Raw genomic sequence first — 11,947 nt, 5'->3', positions numbered from 1 at the left:
TGCACTTTATGATAAAATAATCGGAAGGCCTCTTTACCTCAAAAAATTCGATAAATGAAGTGATTATTTATACATAAAACCCTAAACTCACGCATTGAATCAATTTTATTCTTAACACAACCGATGTTTTCGATAAAACCTGGTAGATTAAACTAGCTTTTCATTTTAAACATGTCTATCTGCCAACACCCATTTCGTACTTGGATTGTATTTTCTATAATAAAGATTAAAAACATATTTATTTTTTTCTTTCACAATTTAATATAATTTTCTGTACTTGTTCATTTCAATGTAATTATTAATATTTTTCTCTGGATATAAAACAGTATTATTTTTTTTCTCTAAAAACATACATTCATATATGATTGACAAACCACATACCTCTAGCTGCCTATTACTTAACTTGAGCATCACTTTATGTTAAAACTAATTACACTCAATGTATATTTATTTGAAAAAAATTTTAATAGGTTTGCAAATAACTTCTTTATGCGAGTGTAAAAGAGTGTCTGTAATTTTAAACAACCAAATTTGTTCATTTACTTAATGTACCATTATCAAAAATCAAAGCAGCTCTCATTTAAGTATGACTGACCATTGTTCAGGCGGAAACTCTATTCGAATTCTTTTGCCTCTTGCCTTAGCTACAAACCAAGTCCTCAAAATGGTCGAAAATAAATTTCACTTTAAATTTTTATTGCTCAAACTTAAGGAAAATTTATGCGTAGTTTGGCTGAATATGTATTTAAAATATTGGTCTCCATCTAACTTTAAACACTTGTTTAATATAGAACCACCTTATTTGAATAAATGTGAGTATATCTTTGACTATACGTAAGGTAATCTAGAGTAGCAGCAGTACCAATTTTAATGGATTTCAATGAAACGTTTTTTCGTATTTGGATTATAAACTTCCACCAGAGAAAATTCCACCATCAGTGCAAAAGCAATAGCTCAATTTCCTTCGGCAATTAGCTAAAAATAAAAAAAAAAACCATTTCCTCATTTTTGACGTTTCAAATTTAGTTGGCTTACAAACCCTTTGAAGCTTGACATTTTTGAGACACTTTGTATAGTAATGAAATTTTCAATTAATTTCAAATTATTTGCTACATTTCATAATAAATAATTATATAATATTACTTATAAACAAAAACTATGGAGCTATAAAAAAAATCTTATCAAATATAGTAATATAATTATATTATTAAAAATATATTATATGACATTTTTTATTCATTAATATTTAGAGGGAACCTTCACGCACACGACTTAAAATCTTATATAATAAGAGAAAATATGTAGAAGACGCAAATGAAACACAGCAGAAAGGTTTATTTTTTTAAAATAAGAAAATTAGAGTTTCTACTTCATTTTCATTCGGTTCAGATTAATGTTTCATGCTGAAGGTTGATGTTTATGAACCTAAAGTTAAAGTTTGGAAGATGGGATGAATGAAATGATAATAAAAGTTAAGAATTGGATTTGAAAATTGCAAGAAATCATTAATAGTAAATATTCATGAAATTTAAATTTGGTTCAAAAAATTTTTTTCTTAACTTTATTAGCTGGACATTTCAACTAAACCATTATTTTAGTAATTAATATCTTTTTAATTACTTAAAATTAATTAATAAAGGTACAAATTCAGTGAGAGAAAATCAAATTTCCTAAACAGAAATTCAAATTTTAAAACGGACGTGACGTCATAGTATGTGGCTTGTCAGATTTGTTGACATATTGTATGGTATTCATTACTTCATATTTTGTATGGTATTACATGGAGTTATATTATTCTACGACATTTTATTAGAAAACTTAATAATAACGTGGGTAAATTCTGTATTGTAAATTCATTTTTTAAGTGTAAATTATGCATTGAACGGTCACCAATTAACAGCCACATATTAATACGTCATCAACAGAGAGCGCCAAAAAGACTGCGTTTAAACATCTAAAAATTATTCTCTATTTTAAATTTTTTTTTACACTTAATTACAGCATTTTTAAACAGTATTTATATTTTTTACTATGTTATAATGGTGTAAACAATGAATTAAAAACATAAAAAAAATACATGAATTATTCCCTATTATTCGAATAATTGCTAAAGAAAACTTTATTCAATTGATATAATTGAATTGATTTTCTTCAACATATTATATTTTCATAACGAATTCGTGAAAATTTTTATTTTTCGCGTTCTTCTACTGCTCTAATCCTCTTTTAACACCTTGTACATTTTCAGTAAATGAAATTTAATTGCACTGTTAATAGCGTATACATTATGTACTGGATTTACATCTTGGTAGTATATTATAAATTTAATTAAATCAATATCCTGAACATCTAGATAGAATCTTCCACTCGGAATATAATTTCATTACATAAATTAGGTGGTGTCTATTTAAACATATTATATAATACATCGTTCTTGGTGTAGAATAATATCAACTATCAACAGGCTTTTTCATTAAAAAGCTTTTGATATAACTATTTAAGGTTGTTATTCAAGTGGAAGGGGGTCGGCTTCATTATATCCCTTTCACTCTGCCCCATGTTAAATGCATAGAACGAAGTGTTTAGCTTCGCTTTAACAAATATTTTTATATAAACAAATATTTTTAATTTCATAGTGTCCGACAAATTCCCTGCCGCGTTTTTTCAGATCGATAGCTTAAATATGACGTTATCATGCTGATTTGAAAACGCTGCTCTTTCGAAAAAAAGTCGACAAAAGAAAGCCACTCACAAAAGGTCAAGTATGTATTAAACATTTAACAAAGCACCCTTTCTATCCCACGGTCTTATGTTTTATAACTGAGTGCAGTTTATTAATAACCCCTTAAAGAATACTGCAATAGTTTTTTGTGATGCCGTCATTTCCGGGTTCTAGTAATGAACCTTTAATTTGTGTGTTTATCTATAACAGGCATGGGCAAACGTGACTTAGAGAAGTCCCTCAGATTTCTGTAACTAAAATACGAGTAAGGCAGTGGAAACCTAACCAGTGACAACAAAAAATACGAGCAATACAGAGAGACAACATTTCTTTTTTATCTATCTCATTACTATTAGAGAAACTGAGATTGGTAGAAGAGTCGTATATACCCGTCTGGACTTGGATAAAGAGACATACAATAAAGTTTATGGCACACAATAAAGTTATGACAATGGTGACTTCGACTTAAAATAACTCGCCATGCCTGATCTATAATATATTGTAATTACCAATTTTAAACTAGTAATTTTACGATTGTTTTTCACGAAAACCATGTTAAACTTACTAGTTTAAAAATGACTTCAAATTTTAGCTTGTCTTCCCTTATTATGCGAAGAACTGACTGTCAATTTTTGGAAAGCTTGCCAATAATTATTATATTCTTCATAACAACCTTAAACAAATAATTTGTTTTAACAGTTCAAATATCTTATTGGAATGCTATTATATTACCTAGATATTCTTTTGCCTTTATTTTATTTTTAGTAGAATGTAGAAGTACTAACATAAAAATGGACTAAAGAAAAATTTTAAATAATTAAAAATTGTTCCGAAATGTGAAACCTAGGTACTCGAACCTGCTAAAGCAATGTACAGATGAAAATTTGACTGTACTCTTATAAAAGTGTTAGGTATTTTTATGAAAAAAATTTTTGCTTTTAGAAATTTTGCACTATCTAACAGTTGAAATGTAATAAATGTATTTTCGCTTGGATATATTCTTTGTACCTACAATTAGTCTGCAAAACCTTTTTTTTTCTATAAATATTTTAAAAATTTACAAACGAGGAAATATTATTTCGAAGAATAATTAAAAATAATAATAATTTATCTTTTATAAAATTTTATAAAATAATTAACATTAATATAACAATAATTATAATATTATTATATTAAATATAATTTATAAAAAAAAATTTATAAAATATAAAATTATTTTATTATTTGCATAACAAACAAAAAATTATTTTGACATTGAACTGTTGTAAGGCCATCGCGTTTGAATTGAAAAAAAAGTTTATAAATTTTATATAAATATACTACATATAATATAGAAATATGATATATTTTTCAAATTGATAAAATTAATTATTATGCGATTTTTAATTATACTAATTGGATTAATTAGTCATTTATTAGTTTTCTACCTTTTATGAGTCATTAATATAATTTCAAAATATGTACTTAACCTTCAAAATTTATGACTATAATTGTTTTTGTAGAAAGTTTGAGTCTGTCACTAGTGTATAATAAATAGGGTATTATCGTTAGTCAAAATTAAATTATGAAATTTGAAAAAAGTTAAAATTTATGTAAAAATATACTTAAATATTCTGATTTCAAGTCATAAAAGCACATTTTTCTTGTAAAATATTAAAATTAAAAATCGTAATTATTAAACTGTATATCACGTGCCCTAAAACGCGGACAAGCCCTGCTGTGATGTCATATCTGTATGAGCCATAGACCATCAATTAGTTCAGTGTAGACAGCTGTGTATATATATACATAGATAATAATCATTTATATTTATTATAATCAGATGTCTATGAATATATCTGTCAAACTTATTTGTGTTATTTTTTATAATCATACCGATATTATATTTTTGGCAAGAAAGCGTGTGTATTTTTAGCGAAATAAATTTTTGGTGGCTTTTTATTAGCGAAATCAACATTTTGAGGTACTTTTTCAAAAAAAGTAGAATACCCTATTCTAAATGGTCTTAAGCAATGTATAAATCAAAAATGGAAATATTATCACATGCTACAGAGAATTTTTTTCTTTATTAAATTACAGGAGTTATTTTATTTTAGAAACAGACAGAATTTTATTTTAGAAATTATGATTAAGGCTTTTCTTATTTATTATTCTAATACCATAAAATAACAAATTCATTCGTGTACTTATCAAGGTAAAGAAATGGATGATTTTACCAGAAGTGTCAATGACATTTTGTTTATAAATACGTCATGTGGTTTATAAATTAAACGCGTGAAAAAAACGAATATCAAAACATAATACATAAAACGTAATTCAAATAAGCAATTTATGACATTAGTTTAAATTGAAGTTCATCACATTTGGTGACTACACATACTTTTGACTGAAATAACAGTCAAAAGTACTTTTGTCCAATGAAGTTGGTCAAAAGTGGTTTTGACTGATTTTGCCCGTTGAAACTAGTGTTGGCTGGCTAAGAGTTTTGACTGTAACATATACATCTAAACGAACGTCATCTTACTGGTTTCAAAAATTACAAGGAATTAAACAATACATTGAGTAACTGAACTCAATTTAAACTATTAAACAAAAATACAATTAATTTTCATCAGTACTTAATATTTTTAAATGCTTATTGATTTTTTTAATAGCGTTTTTAGAATCGCACACTTCTCTGCCCATCTTTATACATTTAAAACAAATGAAAAAATACGTCTGCATAAAATATGATTATTAATCCGTCTACATAAAATATGAACTGAAAAGTTGAAAAGAAGTACTTATATAATCTCGAATGGTATAAAATAACCGTTATTTCTGTTGTTTTGTTTTGTATTCATTTTCCGAGTTGAAAATCTTGTAATTAATTGCAACATATTCGTCAAAAATTATCAAAGTCTATACTTAAACTCCTTCATCTAGGGTTTCGTACATTTTCATTAAAAATGCATTTACAATTAAGGCAAAAAACGGGGATTATAGCACCAATAAATAAACTTATGATTTATAGAAAATTTGTTTGTTTTGGAATTTGATAAAATTCAGTGGATGGGGTAATTTTGATCCAAAAGGTATAAAAATCTGGTTAATTTACTGATTGGATGCAGAGTTTCGGAGATATCGCAATATTTGGATTAATTTTAGTCCATATCTCAAAAACTATTCGACCAGTCAAGAAATGCAGCCTGATTTTTGTACTTTGTGGGTCAAAATTACCTTATATACTGAGTTTTATCGAAATTGAAGATACCAATTTTTTTTCGTTTTTTTGCAATTTTTTTAAGGGGTACCCCTTTGAAAAAATCGGGAAAAAAATTTTTGCTTTGAAATTTGATGAAAATCAGTGGATGGGGTAATTTTGATCCAAAAAGTATAATAATCAGGCTAATTCAATGATTGGAGGCGGCGGAAAGATGAATTAAGCTCTTTTAAATCGTCGAAAAAAGCGGTTTTTACGTTTGAAAACTCCCCCAAACTGAACAGACTTGCTTGAATCAATGATAACCAAATTTTCAAACAAAAAGCCTAAATCTTAATTTGTTTATTGACAGATACTTAAAAAAAATACACACGTTAAAATAGAAAGCGGCTGAATATAGCAGCTGGATTAAAAAAAGAGCTAATAACTCTGATCTGCTAAAACATACTTTGTAAAAACATAAAGCAATTTGACAAATTTTTGCATCCGGGAAATTCACCCCTTTTACCTTTTAAGGGTAAAGGGGGTGAATTAAGGGACAAATTAAGGGATAGCTCTGGTTTGTAACTCTAGATTGTGAATGTATTTTTATGGACACTCTATACATACGTATAAATTATCTATAAAAATAATGAACCATATAGGTATATAATACTAGATAGATAGTACTTACTATATAAAAATATAGTAACACATTATTTTCGATGTTGTAAAGGTCGAAAAGCTATATGTATTCATTCATTATGTAACGTGTAACATGAAGGTATGTATTAAAGGTATAATATAATGTTACATATGTCATCATTAGTTAAAAATAATGGTGTTCAAGTTATTTGTTTTTCTTTTTATATGCTATCTTTTTAATATTATGATGATGTTGATTTACGCGAAAAAAATAAAATATATTCAAGTTGAAATCATTATATGAACTATATACTACAGGTAATATAGAAACTCATTACTCTTGTCCATAATGCACTAAATTACAGGAGTTATTTTATTATTTATATAGGTTCAGTATCACGTTCTGAAAGTTAATGCACAAAATCCTTACAAAAATAGGCGGGGGAAGTGCCTCCATTTTAAGGAAAACCGTTTTAGGCTATATCTCCATAACCTCGCACTTTAGGCCAAAATTGGTAATAACCTTTATGGTAGATAATTAAATTACCTTTTTTTTTGTAAAGTATTTTATTTTGTATCACTAACCGTTTATGACTTATACGATTATGACGATTTACTTATTGACTATTTGCCCGATATCTCTTCTAATATTTGTTTAAAGAAGAAAATGATAAAAACTTAACTTTTAAATCTACAAATTTCCTAAAACTTATTTTTTTTAATCAATATTTATGAAGTTATAAAATACGAATAATATAATACCAATTCTTTTAATTTTTGTATTATATTAATCTTAATTTATCTTTATAAAGTTCAACGACGTTCAAAATTTTCTTTGCTATAATGCCGTCGGACATTTCGATGACAAATAATTGATTTTTTTTGAATTTCCAATCATCAAATTAAAATGAAATTATGTACCTTATTTGTTTTTGTTTATACTGTATTTTGTGTTTCGTAACTATTTACACGCTAACGCAGATTAATCATTTCTAATCTTACAAGCGACAACATCGCTCGTATGTATTGTATTACCCGTAAAACTTCTTACCTTGAAAATTAGTGATACGTAACGCGTCAAAATAGTAGATAAAATGCTTAAATTTTGTAGGTCTTTTATGACAAAACCTTTTGTGGCCTGTCAAGTGAACGATAGAACAGGGATCAGATATATGTCGTGTTAGTTAAATGAATTTACTAAAGATGAAAATTGTTATACAGGTTTTATATTGCATGTAAATAACAGTTATGACAGTCAGTCAGTGTAATGTTAGAAAACAGGGCTGGTCAGTCAGCCCTAATGTATGTACAAAAAATAAATATGATTTATTGTCAGTTATGATTGCCGTAATATTTAAATGAATTTACTAAAGCTGAAAATTGTTATATAGGATATAAATAACAGTTACGCAGTCAGTCACTTAAATGTTAGAACAGAGCTGGTCAGCCAGCTCTAATTTATGTACATTAAATAAATAAGATTCAGTTCTGATTGATCAGATCTGTTCTCACATTTAACTAACTGACTGACATAACTGTTATTTATATGCAATATACAACCTGTATAACAATTTTCAGCTTTAGTAAATGTGAGTACACAGCTACTATAACCAACCCTCATATCAGCTTTAGTAAATTACCTAGCTCTTAATCCACTAGTGTTTATTTGGTTGGTTTTTTATAATTTTATATACCTTCTGAAAGATGACCGATCGTGACCCAACACCATGAAGTATTCAAGAACTTGACATTTGCGTATAAAATTTGATAATAATAATCCATGATAACTTTTGAACTTAAGAACTAGACGGTCGTTGGCAAATTTGAACAGTTTTGTGTTCAGGGTAGCACAGCTGTTGAAGCAAGATGAGGTAAATCAGGAATAAAATTTGATTTGGCCATAAAATTTCATAAATAGAAGAATATTTAGCCGCATAAAATCATCGAACACTTATCCCGGTAAGTGTGTGGACAGTATATATTCAGGGTGGAGCAGCTTTTCTTTTACAAACGTTAACGTGTAAATAGTTTTCTCTTGTATTAATGATAATGCCAATTCATTCGTTTTGTTTGTTTGAATTCAATTTTGGTTCATATTTGTTTTGTGCTAATTACATTTTGAAATGTTGATTGTAATGTTTTGTGTTATATACTGGGATGAATACCATACACTCCACACCATATTTGGATATCAAACAGACAAAACAACATTTGCAGACTTGAACTTTTAGTTTTATTATTATAGATGCATGTGCATTTATTTATTGTAGACGAAGAATCATTAGTAAAAACTGATGTTCGTAACAGGATCAAATATTTTGATTATACATTCCACAAAAAAGAAAAAAAGCTACTCTTTTTATTCCGTTTAAATTACAGGCATGCATATTGCAGGCAAGTATACGGCTTTGAATCGCATACAAAATTGGAGCGAAAAAATATGTCTCTTGGAGAGAAAAAAACGATCTTATCAGTTTTGATAAAAAGTAGGCTTTAAGCGTGTCTTGCATTTATCATTAAAAAAAAAAAAATAAATGCTTCTTATTTTGGCTTAAAATTATTACAGATAATACGGATTCTGCCGTATAAATAAAATATAAGATTGGCTCGTATTTCGAAAATCGATCGATGCCATTTTTGACCGCAAATAGTACCTTTTGGCACAAAAAGCGGCAAACTAAGTATTTATCAAACAGTGCCCTAGGGGTATTTTTGGTTTGCTGATTACGAATCTGATGTGGTGTCCTTTTGCCAGTAATTAAAAATCAAAAATTTTGTTCTGAAGATAGTCTCTAGAAACTATTAATTAATACCTTGATATAATTGTGTAAACGTAAAATTTAGTATTTCCAACGCCAATATATAATATTTTTTCTGCCAAATGGACGATATTTGAAGACGTGACAAATTCATGTTATTTGAATTCATATTCAACGACCAAAAATAACAATTAAGGTAGTACCAGCATGAAATCACTTTTCGACAGATTTGGCCGAATTTTTTTTCTCGGGTTTATAATAGCTTTATTTATGAATTCCTAAAATTTCATAATTTTTGACCGTTTAGATCGCGAGATATTTAAAGACAAAGTTCGCGATTTTGAGGGTCATGTCCCATTTAAAGCATGTAAAATGTCCGGTCTCTCCAACTATTTTTTATGATATTATTATATATTGAAGAAAAAGTAGAAAAAAATGTTTATACAATACAATTCTAAAAAAAAAATTTAGAAATTAATTTTCACTTTCGAGATATTAATTTTGACGTAAATTGATCGAAATTGGGACGTTGGCATAATTATTTACCATTTTAAACGGTCAAAATTTCTGAAACTTTGGGAATTAATAGTAAGCATTATTAAATTCTTAAATTTAATTTTTCGTTAAATTCTGTCGAAAAAAAAATTGTACCATTGCTTTAACATAGAAACTGCAAATACCATGCTGGAACATCCTTAATGGCTTTTTTAAGCCAAAATAAACATTTCAAAAAATTTTGGGCTATATATGCTCTCCGCTGGGGCCCTATGCCTCTCTATGAATAGGTTAAGTTGGCTGAATGTATCTCGAGGTCCTCTATTCATTAAAATCGTTGCTGTTTCAAAACTTTTCACTATCAACACTTAACGTATTAACTTTTCTGCTTAGAATAAAATTAGAAACTAGAGAGTTCCCTGAATCAAACTTTTCACTTTCTCAGCTCGTTTGGAGGAAGCTATAGGAATTTACTTTTATATTTGTTTTAAGTAATGTATTTAGAGGCCACACACATCGACCATGAAATTAGTAATTTTAATTGCACTTTCATACATTAAATTTTAAAACACAATTTAAGTGGGAAGTCCATTGTTTTAAAAAATTGATTGTCAAAGATAAAATAAATTAAGCATCTCTAATTTAACCATTTAAGGTAAAATTCGAGATATTTAATATATTTTCAAATGAAGCGTGCGCAATCGAAATATCTTTACTGAGCCCCCGAAGTAAATATATTTTTTTTTGTATTTAGTGTATATACGGAATCGTGATGTTTTGGATTAGCAAAAAATGTAGATTCGCGAATACGGATCATCATTGTCAAGATCCTCGGGTAGGTATATCTTTCATGAAGAGCTGCAATGGTCAAATAAAGCTGGTTCAATTCATTTCAAAAAGTTAAGTGGTAAAATAATTAGGTAATTTAAAACAATTATTCAAAAGAACAAAGTCAACTCAAATATTTCAATTTTAATTAAGATATTTCCAAAAATTTGTCACAAAAAATGATAGCTCTCTAAGTATCCTTTTCATCTCATTTGATGTCCTTGACCATCACTTTGATATTGATTTAAGGTGGAGTGTTATAAGTTTAAAGTCTTTATCTGTGCTACTGTGTGTTTCTCAGTTTCATCTTAGCCCCTAAAAGGTCGAACCGACTCGATTGAAAATGTTATATAGCAAAGTTTCCAATTACAAGGTTCAGATCGCATTTTTCGGGGGTTTTTTAAATTTTATAAATTTCATTTGTTTCTTAAACTTTTTTTTCATGTAGAACTTACAATTTTTTTAAATGAGTCTGAGTTTTAGACGTATAACGGAGCTATTATACTTGAACTTGCAAGCATTCAAGTGTTCAAAATCTAAGCTTTTGCATTCTAAGTATATGCAAAAATGAGTTAACTTAAAGTAAAAAACGTTTTTCTATTTGAAAAAAACAATATAAACCGAAGAGAGAAAATCTTTTTTTTAATAAAACATGAGCTATCAATTTTATTCTTCTATGTTTCGTATAATTTGAGTAATGAGTCATGATAAATGTAGAAGATTTATCAAATAAGTGAAATAATAGTTTTTCTTGTATTCATAAAATCCCAACAAATTAAGACGAATAATGATGATGAAAAGATATTAATCATTTCGTATAATGATGGAAATTGTGTATAATAGAAATTGTTTTTTTTTTCTATATTCATGATGTTTAAAATAGTTTCATGATATCATAGAACAAAAAACATGGTTTTATCCATTTCATCCATTTTATTGTAAAGTTGGTTTATAAAATATTGAAGGTATTATAATTCATAATTGTCTTTTAAACTAAATATACCGGGTATATCATATTCATTATGTGTGTAGTCATGGTAGGGACAATAAAATCGACGCCAGCGCTTCCAGTGGATAATTGTGAAACTATTATAACTTGTTGCATTAAAAATTGTGAAAATAAGAGACCAAATTGCACAAATATTATTTTTCAAATGTAAATTATCGTATTTACTTATTTAAATTGGTTAGATAATATAATATTATATTTTCAATGTAAGCCATAAATGCAATCCATACAATTATATATGCATCCATACAATTATATTAATAAAGAAATGTATCGTTACCATGGAAACGCCTCCACTTAAACTCATG

Source organism: Chrysoperla carnea, chromosome 3, assembly GCF_905475395.1.
Source record: "Chrysoperla carnea chromosome 3, inChrCarn1.1, whole genome shotgun sequence".
NCBI classification, from domain to species: Eukaryota; Metazoa; Arthropoda; class Insecta; order Neuroptera; family Chrysopidae; genus Chrysoperla; species Chrysoperla carnea.
Note: the sequence above shows the minus strand (reverse complement) of the source record.